The 15,670-nt window shown below is 38.8% G+C and overlaps 1 long non-coding RNA gene across 2 annotated transcripts in view; it reads right to left on the reverse strand.

The window, feature by feature from the left end:
- Positions 1 to 10,726: 10,726 nt before the first annotated feature.
- LOC140001725 (uncharacterized) overlaps positions 10,727 to 15,670 on the reverse strand; it is a 29,784-nt gene continuing 24,840 nt past the window's right edge. For both annotated transcript variants that reach the window (XR_011807227.1, XR_011807228.1), the window contains exon 3: positions 10,727 to 15,611. This is a non-coding gene — a long non-coding RNA (uncharacterized lncRNA). The remainder of the gene's footprint in view (positions 15,612 to 15,670) is intronic.

Consider the following 15,670-nt stretch of genomic DNA (forward strand, 5'->3'; position numbering starts at 1 on the left):
TTGATAGTGCATTTTCTCAGACTTTCCTGGTATATGTAGAACAGTACTAGATAGCAGGTGTACATCATAGCCACATGGGTGGTTTAGAAGTGTTCTGTCTTTCAGTAGCAATCCTCTGAGAGTAGCCTTTTCATGCTCACATTGTTTATCTCTTCCCATAGGACTCATTTCTAACAGGTTGCTTTTCACCTTTTACTTGCACAACTGCACACTGCATTTTTCACTGCTAAACTCGTTGTTTTGTCAGGTTATTTCTGCAATTTGTCAAAGTCATTTTGAATTGTAACGTTATGTTTCAACATACTTGCATCCTCACCTGGTTTTCCATCATCTGTGCATTTAATAAGCTTGCTTTCTATATCAGTATCAAATTCATTATTGACAAGGTTTAAGTAAAAATGGATTCTGAGCAGACCTCTTCTACTGTGGGCGGTTAATTCATTGATAGCTACCCTTCTGATTATGATTTTCCAACAAGATTTACACTTACACTGCTGGAGATTTTATCCAGATTGTTCTGTAATAAATTACATTTAGATCACATCTCCCTAACCTGCTTATCAGAGTATCATGCAGGACATCATTAGAAGTTATATTAGTGTCATGATATGAAATATGTTTCTACTGTTCCTGTTTTTCCATTCCATTCACAAGTCTCATTACCTCTCTGCAGAATAAAATTATATCGAGTTGACATGTTTAATTTTTTTACAAATCCACATTAGCTGCTATTAATCTTGTAATCTTTCAGTATCTTCACTACTTTCAAATGGTTTATTTATTTGTATCAATGTTACTTCATATGTTCACAATGAAGCCAAATAATGTGCAAAATCCCCATGCTCTTGTGCTTTATCATTCTTACGGTTAGTCTGCATGTAGGCTGCCTCTTTTCTCTATGAATTTTCAAAAATAAGTGCTAGTGACTGTGTTTATTTCATCCAGTTCCATAAGTATTTTTAGAAGGAAAATTATTGTGGGCAGCTGATCACAAAACAATTACCTTGTCTACATACACGTACATTCATACTTGTTTTTTTGTTGCTCTAGACTGAGATCTTTTCCCACTATTGTGAATTGATCTATCATGCTAGTCAAATGCTGGTGGATGGAGAATTTGTGGGAGGCAAGATTCAAAAAGGGCAAGAAGCACATGGGTTTTCTTAGATGATGGTAATTTTCTCCTCTTTTAGATAACAAGCTACTATTTTTTCTACTCTGCTAGCATGCTATGCGTTTGTTATTGTAATATGTCTTTATTTTCATGGGTTTTATGCCTTGGTCATTTGTTTCCACATCCTTGCCTTTGTTATTCTGCATTCATCCTTAGCAATCTAATTCAGTCTTCACTTCCTGGATTCTTCTTTTATTTGAAGTAACTGAAGAATTCATTAGTTGAATCAATTACTTCTTATCCTTCCTCTTCAGTACACCGTAAGACTGTGTGAAAATATGACTCTGGCTTAAAAGTCAGAGTAATTTGACATCCTTTTGGAATAGGTGAACCTAAACAAAAGTACAAAAGATGGATTAAAAAAAAAATAAATCAGAAGCATACACATAGTTAATAAAATAGAGTTAATTGGCTTTTTCTTAATCAGCCATACATCTTATTTACATAGCATGCAGATTCACTAGAATTGTTTGGGTTTATCAATTAAATATTTTCATATTAATACAATAAACTTGTATAGGAGAGAGCTAACCCATTTTTTGTCTATTCTGTGTTTTTATAAAAGCTGTTTTATAACCCTACAACTAGTTCATTAATTCTGTTTTGAAAACAGTGCTAATACTAGTCAATTATACTAGCTAGCATTTGACAAGACCTAGAAACACCTCACAGATTACCAACAGAGTCACTACATGAGCAGCAGTTTGCAGATACGAACAATGCTGACATTTCCATTTGTAAGTGTTTCTGACTGTTTTTGTTTTGGTTACTTACACACACATGCACACAAGCAGGAGTCATCAGCTCATCATAGCTGGAAAGTTGACTCAGTCTGGCAACTGATGCATCGACAGCAGATCAGCTGTTCTCTTCTTAGAAGCTGTCACTGCAGCCTATAAAAATTATTATAATTAACATTGCAGAATTCAGTTTTGCTGGACAACAGTGGATTCCCCTATGCTGAAAGTATTAAATAGTCCCAGTGTTTACACAGTAAATGACATCTGGCAAGGCACAGAATCTTGGGCCTTTGTCATTTATAATATTTTCTATTCATTTTGGAAAAACATTGCTTTTCCCTCCACAAAACCAAAACAACAGCAAAATCTAGGAAATAACATACAAGGTAAGGGAAATGAAAGATCTTAACTTCATGCTTTCCTACATGCATGAAGGCATGTCTCGATCATGTCTCAGGTTGTGTAGAATTGACACATTTTATCTGAGAAGAAAGGCTTCCAGGACACAAATGACCTCCCATTTTTTCTGTGATGTGGTCAGATGAGAGGATTCATACCTCCTTGTCCTGAGCTCCACGCTGAAATTGCAATAATACTACACCAATTGGTTAGATCCAACAATTTTTTACTGTATCTTTAGTCTCAAGGTCTGTAATAGCATTCTTGTCCTGTTGGACTCACCTGAGTTATTTGTGTCAACTTCCTTACTGTTTCAGGAGAACATGTCAGTGCACAAAGCAGCTCTCTATCAAGCTCTAGACCATTCTTCATGAAGCTTTCTTCATGCTCAGAAGAATACGAAGAAACCTTATATTACTGGAACTTTAATATGTATTTCAAATTTGCAGCGCTTAGCTTTACAAAGCATCCAGAAGCATTGTCTAAGAGTAAAAAAGGACAGATTTAATTTCTAATGTTTCTTAGTTATACACTTGAACTTGCAGAGAAAACTAACCACTAGCTACTCACTGGTCTGCCTTCAGGAAATTCAGCAGAAGTGGTGCTCCTGGGTTTTTGTAGTGGCTATGTTATCTGCCACATTGTATTCCACTTTCTGTTAGGTTCATGTGGTAAGGCTTTGGTCGCAAGGGGCAGAACGGGTGGTTTCTGAGAGCAGAGCCCAGCAGCTGCCCCATGTCAGACCAGAGCCAGCTCCAGCTGGCTCCAAAAGAGACCAGATACTGGCCATGGCCTAGTCAAGGAGCGATGCTGCCTGGGTTTCTGGGAGAGCAGACTGAAAAAAGGAAAAACATCTGTGATGTTACAGATGCTGGGAGAGAGGAGTGAGAAGCAGCCCTGCGGCCCCCAAGTGAGTGCAGCAGGAGGGCAGGGTTGGAGGGGACTTGGAGGGGATTGGAGGGGAGGGGAGGGGAAGATAGTGTAAGGGGAGAATAGGATAAGGGAGGGTAGGATAGGGTAGTGTAGCATAGCGTAGTGTAGCATAGTAGAGGGGAAGGGAGCATAGGAGAGTAGAAGGTAGTGTAGGGGAGTGGAGTTTAGGGGAGTGTAGGGTAGGATAGGGGAGGGGAGTGTAGGGGAGCATAGGGGAGGGGAGCATAGGGTAATGTAGGGTAGTGTAGCGAAGGGGAATGTAGGGTAGTGTAGGGGAGGGGATTACAGCGGTGTGTAGGGCTGTGTAGGGGAGGGGAGTGTAGCAGAGTGTAGGGTAGTATAGGGGAGGGGAGGGGAGTGTAGGGTAGTATAGGGGTGTGTAGGGTAGTATAGGGGAGGGGAGGGGAGGGGAGTGTCGGGACAGGGAGCATAGGGGAGGGGAGTGGAGGGAAGGGAAAAGAGCAGATGGGAGGGGTGGGGAGTGCTACCATAAATAAAATTGCCAAATACATGACATTTTGGATCTGGAGCCAAATCTTTGTGTTGCTGAAGGGACGCAAGACACAGACTCCTGATGGCTCTTGAACAGGAGGCATTTATTGCCCTTTTTCACTCCTACATGTCCTCTCCCCGTAGTCCCACGTGCTGTCCACGCGCCCGAATCTATCATACAGTTGGTCAGAGACCCTCAGACACGCGCCTGGAGCCAGCCAGCAATTGCCCACTGCCCAAAGGTCCTCTTTAACACTGTAGCCAATTCTTTCTCCACGCGTCCCTCAAGGTTTTGTTTCCACCACTTGTTTCCTCATTAGCTCTAATTCAGGGACCTGCAAAACAGCGCGAAGCCACCTGAAAAGTCCCTCCCCACGCGTTGCCATTCCTTCCACAACCTGATTTATCGCTGCCATCCGCGCATTGCACAGTGCCATGAAAGGTTTGGCGTGCACAGAGGTGGCTGAGGATTTTCAGAAAGAACTTGCCTTAAGAACTGCATCAAGACTTTTGCTGGAAGGCAAAAGATCGGGTGATTGATTAACGTAGGGATGGCAGCTGAGCAAGGGAAGCATCTTCCAAACTTCCAAATATTTCCTGGATACAGAACTACAACTCCTCTGCTCTCCGCTTAGGAGTTTCTGTCACCTGCTTAGGAAGCAGAAGCAGTAACATGGGATTTAGAGGATCCAGCTGAAGCGTCAGTGCCAGTTAGAGGAAACCATCAATGTCCGGGGTTTGAAGAGAGTTTGACCGGTTTTCCAAGGAACATGTACTAGTGCTGAATATATATGCATATAAATATCTCTACAGCTGGCTTGTATCAGACATAGAGTGGCCATCAGGACTAGGGAAGCGGTTGTCCCTCTGTGCTCGGCTCTGGTGAGGCCGCACCTCGAGCACTGTGTTCAGCGAAGACCTCGAGGTGCTGGAGCGTGTGCGGAGAAGGGCTCTGAAGCTTGTGAAGGGTTTAGAGAACAAGTCTGGTGAGGAGCGGCTGAGGGAGCTGGGCTTGTTCAGCCTGGAGAAAAGGAGGCTCAGGGGAGACCTTCCTGTGCTCTACAGGAAGCTGAAAGGAGGCTCCAGAGAGGTGGGGATCGTTCTCTTCTCCCAAGCCCCAAGTGACAAGACAAGAACAAAAAACCTCAAGTTGTACCAGGGGAGGTTTCAGTTGGTTATCATGAAAAGTTTCTTCACCGAAAGACTTGCTCTGGTGGGTTTACGTGGCAAGGTTTTGGTAGCAGGGGGACTGCAGGGGTGGCTTCCGTGAGAAGAATCTAGAAGCTGCCCCATGTTAGATCACGGCTCCACTGCTGGCCAGAGCCAAGCCAAGAAACGATGTCGCTTGTTCCTCTGTGAGAGCGTATTTAAGAAAGGAGAACAAAAATAACAAAAAAAAGCTGCTTCACAGGGAGAAAGAGAGGAGAAGCAGCCCTGCAGCCCCCCAGGTGAGTGCAGCAGGAGGGCAGGAGGTGCTCCAGGCAGGCAGCAGCAGTTCCCCTGCAGGCTGTGCAGGGAGAGGCCCCCGGTGGAGCAGGCTGTCCCCCTGCAGCCCATGGGTCCCCCACGGAGCAGATCTCCACGCTGCAGCCCCCCCGTGGGTGGAGGAGCCCCCGGTGGAGCAGGTGGATGTGGCCTGGAGGAGGCTGCGGCCCATGGAGAGCCCCCGCAGGGCAGGAGCAGGCCCCGGGCCGCAGCTGCAGCCCCCCCGTGGAGAGGAGCCCCTGCAGGAGCAGGGGGTCTGGGGGGAGCTGCCGCCCAGCCGTGGGGGACCCGTGCTGGAGCAGTTTGCTCCTGGGGGATGGATGGATGGATGGAGCCCGTGGGACAGAGCCGTGTGGGAGCAGTGCTTGAGGAGCTGCTGCCTGTGGGCAGCCCGTGTGGGATCAGCTGGGGAAGGACGGCATCCCGTGGGAGGGACCCCACGGGGAGCAGGGGCAGAGAGTTGCTGTGAAGGCACAGCAGATATGAAGTGTCAGGGACTGACCACAGCCCCCATTCCCTTTTCTCCTGCACTGCTCAGGGGAAGGATTGATGGAGGAAAGGTTATTTTTTGTTATTTGCTCTTAGTTTCTCCCTTCCTTAGTTTGCTAGCAACAGGGAATAAATTATATTACTTTCCCTACCTCCCTACAGTGAGTGTGTTTTGGCTGTGATAGTAACAGGTGAGCATTCTCCCTGTCTCCCAGGCCTTTTACTCTCTTTTTTTTTTTTTATTTTTATTTTTATTTTTTTTTTGAGGAAGGGTAATGAAGGAGCAGTGTGTTGGAGTTTATTTGGCTATCAGGGTGAAACCACCACAATCAGGAAAGAAAGGAAAACAAATTAAAAAAAAAAAAAAAAGAAAGAAAGAAAAAAGAAAACTTTTGGGATTGTATTACTTCAACTGACTAAGACATTGACAGTGGCATCACAATGCTATAGGATATTTTGAAATTTGAAAGGAAATATAAAAGACACCATAGTAATGTGAAGCTTCTGTTCCCTTGTAGTCTAGGTAAACATCACATCTGTTGGTGATTCTAGGATGAAATATCTAGACTCTTAAAGGTTTGGCCCAGGCCATTGTGCAGAAATTTGTTCAAATTATGTCATTACAAGTCACTGCATAATGAATAAACATAAGACACTTATATTCCAAAATCCTGAAGCTACTAAATCAAAAGGTCTACCGCTGATTGATTTAAGAAAAGAAATCACATATAAATGAGAAAAGTTGTTAGAAAAAGGTTGAAGAGATTAATCATTCCCAGTGGCAGAGTGAGTATCTAATACTACCATATGGCTTCACCAAGGAATACAACCTGTCAGCAAAGACTTGAGAAAATTCTGTTAGCTAGGGGGTATCATTAGTCAAGGCAATTCATTAAAAACCTTAAGTTATGTTGAAATTTGGATATTAGAAAGAAAAATAATCACTAATATGTTGGTTATATGTAAAAACACAAAATGGCAGCACCAAAGAAAAAGTTTGCAAAACAGGGTGCAGATATAAAAAAAAAATAAAATAAATAATAATAATAAAATGAATCAAGGCATGAAAAAAGCATACATAGGAGAGGAAGCCATAGCAGAGAAGTAAAGTTAATCATTTATATCCCTGCTCAACATGTGTAACTTAAGGTATTTTTGAGCTGAACTTTTTTTTTCTTTTTTTTTTTTCCCCCCCTGTGGACACGTAATAGGATATGTTCAACCATCAGCAAAAGAAGAAGTTTTTGAAGTGATAGGTAATATGAATAGTAAAAAATCTGCACATCTGATTGGTATTTTCCCTTTGGACTCTAGGAAGACTTGAGGATGAGGCAGGTCTCTCCCTCAGTCACGCTGTGGAGGCAGAGGACTGACACATGACCAGTGCGGCACCATTATTTCAGAATTCTGTATTGAGGGGAATCCAAAGACTGACCTGTCAATGTCTGCAGTTGTAGCTGCAGTTAAGTAGTTGAAACTCTGTGAACCTTTGAATTAATGTGCACCTGAATAAATATGAACTATCAGGGAAGAGCGACGTGACTTAGCAAGTGGATACCACTTCTCACAAATATACAATTCTCTGAAGTAGTCAGCAAACCTCCTGACTAGAGCAATCAGGACAATATTGTGCACCTTGATTTTGAAAAGGCATTGAAAAATGACTACAACCAAGGGTCCTAAAAGAGATGAAGATGACTTTGGAAAAGGGGACTAAAATGGATAAATAAGTTACTCATTTAGAGAGAGAAAAGTCATAGAAATTGTACAATGGAGGAAGACTGCCAGAATAATCTCTTAGAGATTTGCACTTGACTCAATGATTTTTAACTTTGTCATTAGCAATCTTGTCATTAGCTAAGCAGTGAGGTAAAAAAGTCTGTCAACTTTACCAAGTTATTTAGGACAATATATATGAGCAATGGCTTAATCAACTGAGACAATCCATCAAATTCAGAATACACCATACAAAAGGCTGAACTAAGGAAAACTTTTAAAATTTAAAATTTTAAGCTATAGGAATATGATATTGTTCATTCTAAGTCATTTAATGTATTTTTTTCCAAACAAGTTATTATACATTGAACAATTTTTGATAGTCTCAGATATTAATGAAAATTGTTAAGTGATATTATAGTTTCAGAAATAAAGGGTTCCCTAGTCCTTTTCCTGATTTGGAATTTCAATGTCAAAAAGTAATTCCTCTGATGCTCATGCTCATTTACATTTCTTTCAGTTGACTACTGTTATTAGCAAAAGCTGAATGCCTGCTTATTTAAGTTGCTTAGAGTTTCTAGAAGTATGTTTTTTATAATGGTCTCATTATTTTAGATATTTTATGTAGCAAATATATCTGAATATTACAAAATTTTAATTCTAAAAGGAGAGAATAATTACACTTGAAATAACAAATATGTATGTTACAGTATGTCAGTACCTGCTGTGCTTGTCATCATAATGTATAAGCTGTCTGAGTAGACAGAGTGAAAGAAGAGCAAAGGCATGAGCTTTGGAGAACAGTCTTTTTTCAAATCCGCTGCTAACCTGCACTATGACCAGAGAAAAGTGATTTACAGCATTTCTCTCAACTCTTTTATCTACTAGCAATCGTCTCACTGCTTAAATTTAAAAAAAAATAACATAAAATAATAAAATAAATATGTAATAAAGACTTCGCATTTATAGAAAGTAAAAAATCCAGGAGTATTTATTGTGACTCAAATTCGGAAACATGTCTCACATATTCAGAAAATGTTACTTGACCAGAAAGTGTTGTGTAAATTAAATACTTATTATCTTGTATAAGATTTAGCGTTATAAAGACACTGATCAAAGGTCAATATGTCTTGGTGAATTTAAATCCCTGCCAATTTAATATCTGTTAACCAAGTAATATGTCCTTCATCTTTTTCTTCTTTTCCATCCCATAGTTTTTTTAATTTTCCATTTTAGTCTTGTTATGAATATGCTCATTTACTGCTTCACTCCTGTATGCATCAGGGATGGAGATCTTGGGCATTTTTGCATTTGTAAGGCAAGAAGTCAGGAAGTTAGATAGAGATATTGACACAAAACCATGTTCAGAAGTCTTTTATCTCCCATGGGTGTAATTTCCCTACTCTGTAAGTTCAACAGTAAATTTTCTTTCACACATTGTGTGTTTGTGTCTCAATCAAGAGCTCAACTCTTTTTCAGACAGGTTGCAGAAAGAGTTTAAATTGTGGCACCATGGTGCTCTGCATTGGTTAAACTACCACTGATTTACCTCTGTGCTATTTTCAGTCTTCCTGAAATATATGCTGCCTCACAGCAACTGGTGTCTAAGCAGGCAGGAAACCTGTGCAAGATACAACAACACCTAACAGCAATATCTACAAACCAAGGCATTGACATTATAAGCATTTTAATTTTGATGGCCATCAAAGTCTTTCTATTCTAACTGACTGTCATCTTTGCCATGGACCAGTCATGAAAGCTGATGAGCACTGTGGAGTCTGATCCTTGAGTCAGTACAGCTGAGGGATCAGTTCTTCTAGCTGGGAGGGAGGCTTGCTCAAGAGGAATGAGGGATGAGTCTTCTGACCAAAGGGAAAAATGACATGTTACCATTTTGAAACCCAAGAAGCAGTTGTAGCAATTTCTAAAGATATAAGAATGTGGATCTTTAATGCATTACGTTGATGAGTTTCTAGCTTCTCAATGGACTTAAAACAGAATTCTTAATTTTACCCTCAAAAGATCCGAAGTATCCAACACATGTATTGGTGACAGTGATTGCTGAAAATATCACTATCATTTCAATTAGATACTTTTTTTTTTTTTTTTCCCCCTCCTAATTTTACTCCACTCATCTGTGGCTATATTTCAGTGATCTGTAAAGTAATGATTATATTAGTTTGTAACACAACCCTTTTTTGTTTCTTTAGGATGAAACACAGAGTACCATTCCAAATAATACTTCCTAAAGTGCTCATTTTTGCCTAACCTTTCTCAGATTTATCAATGACTAAATTAAGTTGTACTTGACATATATTATCATATTGAGGCTAAATTTGAGGAAAAATGAGATTACTAAGTGCACATCAAACACACGGACAACAACTAGATTTAAATATATATATATATTATCTAAAAGAATATGCTTTGAAAGAATAGGAGTGTTAAAAATAATTTTCAGGAACAAAGCTGGTGAGCATTATCTAGCATATATATGAATAGTATTTATGCTGTGTAATCTGGGGCCTGTATATTCAACCATGCAAATGAGGCATACGTTTCTTCTTCCTTTTCTTAAGTTGATCTCCTCTCAGCTAAAATAAATTTGCTTTTAAGTGTTTGAAAAGTAGACCAATTTACAGAAATCATCTGCAGAATGTAATTGCCAACTAGTATTCCAGGCAGCTTTCCCCATCTACGGGGAGAAAGAAACAGATAAGGCAGAAACATAAATGACAAACAATGAGAAAGAAGTAGAATTATAGACTGCTGAGAAGAAAAACTACTGCTATCAGTCCTGCCAGTTCATAAGAAACTGATCTGCAATTCATGAATGTGACAAAACACATTCTCGTTACAAAACAATAAAACACAAAGATGACAGATAAATAGGGGCAGAAGGAAAGATGCCCGGGTATAATCAGTGCAGAACTGTGAACAGTATTTCTACTTAGGTAGATCCTTTGTGTGTTTATGAGACAAGGGCATGGAGAACACAGATATAAAGAGAAATATATATATATACACAATATATATATATAAAATATATATTATAATAACACATTATAATTTTTAATATATATATAATTTTAATAATTTTAATATACTTTAATATTTTTAAATTATGTTTAATAATTTTTAATATATTATAATTGTTATAAAATATTATATATTATATATATATACCATGTATATATATATATATATATATATTAAATTTGAAAGAAAAATAACCCCCCAAAAGTGAATAGGTAAATTAAAAAAAATGAACTGATAAATAATCTACTGGTAACTGGGGAGTCCTGTAATTCTCACATTTGAGAGTCTATGAAAAATAAAAAATAAAGTCTTGTCATCTAAGTTTGTTTCTCTTATGATCCTTTGTCTATGGCTCCTCTTGTCTGATCACTCCAGAGTAATCAGGTATCTTTTTCCTTCTTAATATTCCCATATATCTAAGTTTGTTGGATAGAAAGTTGTTTTTAATCCTCTCTGTTGGAAATACACAGGTGTTTTCTACATCTGTTAGAAAAAAAAAAATACCTTCCGGGATCAGAATGAGTAGAGTTTTTATGAATGTACTTAGACATTTTAAAACCAAGTCAAATAATACATGCTATTCATTAGTCAATGAAAAGCAAGCATGGTACTCTTAACCACTAATTTCAACGTCACCAACATTGGTTCTCAGGACTTACATGAAGTTTGGCATTACTTCATCCTCCATGTGAATCTTTCATTCATGTTAAAACTCAGCTTTAGGATTCCCAGCCCTAGAGTTCCAGGTTAACATGAAGAAACAGGAGAATCTCTGATGGAGGAGGTCTGAAGTCAAATGGCTAAGCCCATGTGACATAGCAGAAAGCCTTACCCCAACATACTTGTCTGCATTATAAGACCTTTTTAGAACATAAAAGCATCACTGGCTCCAAAGCAAAAACTTTTTTACTAAACAGTATTTTAATCTTGTGTTTTCTCAACTAACCAATTCCTCCTCCTTTTATATGTGGATGAAGAAAAAAATAAAGGTGATATCTAAAAGGAATTACAGTAAAAGATTGAAAAGTAATGTGTGGAGTCACGGTTATGTTGTATTTGTCCAAACTGAATAAAACAGCAGAATTAATTTCAGATTCATAGTCATGTAGAATGAGTCTAATGAAAGGCACAAAATTATATCCCTTTAATGTGTTAAGCATAAAATACATAAGTAGAGATAATGTATTATGATTGTTATGTCTTCAGAAAAAGAGCATAGGTTTTCAGACGTTCTAAGCAATGGAAAACAGCATATAACTTAAAAATTAGCAAAGATTTCTATAATATCAGATTGTAATTTGGCCTCTGAAGAAAACGACACTTATCAAAACTTTGTTATATATTCCTATAATAAGGGCAGGAAGAAATAACTGCCTAATCCTCATTTTTGCATCCTCTTTCAAGCATTGTTTTTAATGATAACTGATCTCTTTGCACATCGCACTATGGCTATTCTTTACAAACATTCAACAAATTATTATTTTCCTCAAAATGCCTCCAAACACTGATTTTAAATGTCTATCTCAGATCACACTGGGAAAGTAAATTAAGGAAACTTTTACTCATATAAATTTTACCAAAAGAAAACTTAAAAAAAAAAAAAAGGCTTAGGTGTCCATGCAGGAAATACAGAATTAGACAAGGATATGCAAAATCAGTCCATCTTGAAATTATAATATTGGACATTTACTAAAAATGGCAAATAAAAGCATTTGAAGATATACTGAGGAAATTATTTCAATCACAACCTGAGTGAAGAGAAAATGGAAGGTAAAAATTAATATATACTTCAAAAGTTATTTTTGAAATATGATCCAGTCAATTCTACATCAAGGTCCATAAGAGCTTGCCATAAGGTTCTGTCATCCATGTTCCCATTACACTGCCTGTATAGTTATTTCAATATCTAACATCTATAACACTGTTCCATAATATACTATCAGACCTCAAAAAAACTTTCTGAAGAGAGCATACCTAGACCCAGTAACCAGGTAGCAACAATTTGCTTGACATAGAACAAATAAATTTGTTTGTTTTGCCCTGCAAACACTCTTTATGCTATCATGTTTTCCTCTTTAAGTAATTAATTCACATAATAATACCGCTTGGGAGCCTTACAAAACTATTTCTGAAATCTAACAGCCATTCGGCTTTACACCAAAACTTTCAATACACATCTCCCTTTTATGTACAGTGTTCTCTTGAACTAGCAGATGCAGTGATGAGCTCTTTTCAGTCATTTCCTGTGGCCTGCTTATCTTTAGCTGCTGCATCAAAAGAGTATTCAAAATGGCATGTCTCCTAATGGAAGAAAAGGTCTTTCAAAAAGTACATGTTTTCAAGTTGTTTTGCCAATGCTGTATTTGGCTGTATTTTACAAACAGAGGATTAAGTTCATCCTTTTCTTGGCAAAGTAAAGCTGAAACTGGTGAAACTTGGCAGGCGTATGTGGAAGAGAAGCAATAGCAACTCTATTTATGTTTCATTCTCTGCAAAACTACGGAAATGAGTCTTGCAACCAACTTACAGCTGTGTCAGGCTTTAGCTAGTCTGCGGGAATTACAACAGCATAGGGAAGGATTGAAGCTGAAAGATGAGATGCTGTATAGTACATCCCAGGTGAAAACCTCCCAGAGTGCAAATAGAGTCTCTGAGCAGCATTATCAATGCCTTCACATTTTCTGCCCAGCACTGAGGAAATCCCGTGGCTGTGTAGCTCCTGAAGTAAAAGAAGCTTTGCTAGGTGACTAGCAATGGAGGCCAGCTCACTACACCTCAGCTTTCTAGTAGTAAAATACAGAAACATGGGCAAATTCTCCACATCCCCCTACTATGTTGTGCAACCCACTTTCTTTGGGACTGTAGAGAATGCAGCATGTGCTAGATTGGATGGTCAAACTGATGCTTCTGGGTTCATTCAATGTCCACTAAATAAATGGAAAATGTTGTACTAATGTTTATAAGCTTCAGAAGCTAGAATATTGTGATCTGCAGAGTCTGAAATTTCACGGTAAAACCCAGCATTGCACTTTTTGAGCTGAACTAAGGTAATGAGATTAGAAGCCCTCTCTCATGGATATTTTTCATTTCACAGTATGAATGGATATGTATTGCTCATTAATTTGTTACCTGCCCGTTCCTTCCCACCAACTTGTAATTCCATCAAATGTATGTTCCTCTTCTCAGATAATGCTTTGAAACCGCTTGGACTCAAGAAAGAGATGTCACTTGGAAAAGGTAACAACTTTGAGTCAGTACTTCCAAGAATAAAATTGAAGAGACAGACATTTTTATTACTTCTGCACAGCAAACACACTGATTAGATTGTGACATTCTGAATGAAGAGATTATGAAATGCCAGAAAGCAAGTGCTGACATGAGAAAATTCAGTTGAATTATTTCATTGATCAACATCTTAAAAGCCAGATTGGGCAGTATCTATAAAATAAAGAAGCAGAGAGAATTGTAAAAATACAACTCTTGAAGGGAGAAGATTCCTTTTCTGAAAATGAAAAGATATTAGGGAGAAAGCAAATCAAACTTTTTAGAAAATTAAAATCACATTAAGAAATGGAAGCTAGTAGCAAAAGAAAACTGCAGCCAAGTTGCTCATCTTATTCCACGTTCTGTTTTTAGTTGGACCAGAGGACTGTTTTGCTTTGAATAGTATGCCCAGAATAGTCATAAAATAGTCAAAAAATCTGCACAAGCGTACTCTGCATCATACGGGACTTACCCAGCAGAGGGACAAACTTGGTCCATGCTGCCTTGTATGGCAGAGGCACAAGGGACACAGCTCCACAGGAGACAGAAGATTTTTTTTTTAATTCTATAAACCCTAAGGTATTCTTACATGCTGGAACAGAAAAGAGGGAAAGCACCCTGCAATATCAGCACTGGGAAAGTTGAGCATCTCCCATTCTGGGTTATCTGCAGATATACCACTGGTAGTAGATTATTTTGCACTAGTTGAGCGTTGCAGAAGTATCCCACTGGAGCAGTAAATCCATCCCAGCATATTTAATTACAGAAGGAACTGCTGAGCCTGACATTGACAAGACCTGTAAAGGATATTGGTCTTCCTTATTTCACAGTAGACTAACCATGTTGGATGTCAGCTCAGGGTGAAATGGGTATACTTGTGTATATATACGTTTTTGCAAAGGAACTGTATTACCAGTAGGTTCTACATTCTAGGAGAAACCCAATCATCAAAATTCTGCTTCTTGACTTAGGCAAAATTAACATTGAATAAATCCACATTTTGTTTGACAAAGTACAGTGAGATTTAACAGATGATCTTGGCCTATCCTAGACATAGGTAACTAGATGTTTAAACACAGTGAGTTTAAAATTGTGTGCTTACTGTGCCCTGAGGTATATGCGTGGGACAGACAGGTATAAGAACAGGGCCTGATTTTCTTCTATAATGGCAATGGTAAGCTAAACATGCCACCCTGTGCTAAAATAGCACAGGAACCTATTATATTCAGGTACCTAAATAACTCCCTGTTTCTTACAGAAGAATCATAGAATTCTATTTTCAGGGGAAAACAGGAGGGAAAAAAATCAATTCAATAAACCCAAATACATAAAATACCAGTTATAAAACTTTTGGCTGTGAGCACCAGCACTGATCACATGCCAAGTGATTATTTTGAGCCTTTAAAAAGAAAGTCATTAAGGATTTAACATGGCACCAGTCCTAAGATAATAGAACATATGCTGTGTGTTCCTTGCTTCACAGTGTAGCCACCAAGACTGGCTCATCAAATGCACAACGTGTGATTTTGTTTGGCCAGGTGCAGCTGTGGGTGTCAGGCTGAAGGGAGGGAGAGAAGGGAGTGTGCATTGTCTGAAAGCCCTGGGAAGAACTTGGCTGTCTGGGATTTTCATTCCATCCCCACCACATCACTCTGGCTTCCTCATTTGCTTGCCAGTCCCAGCTCCCACCTCCTCCATTCCAGTTCATTCTCCTTATGTGCATCAACGACGTGCATCAAGGCAATGGCCAGGATTCTGCCACAAAAATATCTTTCATGGAAAGGACAGAGATTAGTTTGTAATCTGTAATTTTGTCTGAAAGTCTGCTCCATACTTCAACAGATTAGCCTCCACTGTCACATCAGACTGTTAGACACCACCTGCAAAAGATAACAGATTCCTTCTAAATTGCTTGCAGGTTATTTGTAACCAGTCACGC

Source organism: Anas platyrhynchos, chromosome 2, assembly GCF_047663525.1.
Source record: "Anas platyrhynchos isolate ZD024472 breed Pekin duck chromosome 2, IASCAAS_PekinDuck_T2T, whole genome shotgun sequence".
NCBI lineage: Eukaryota > Metazoa > Chordata > Aves > Anseriformes > Anatidae > Anas > Anas platyrhynchos.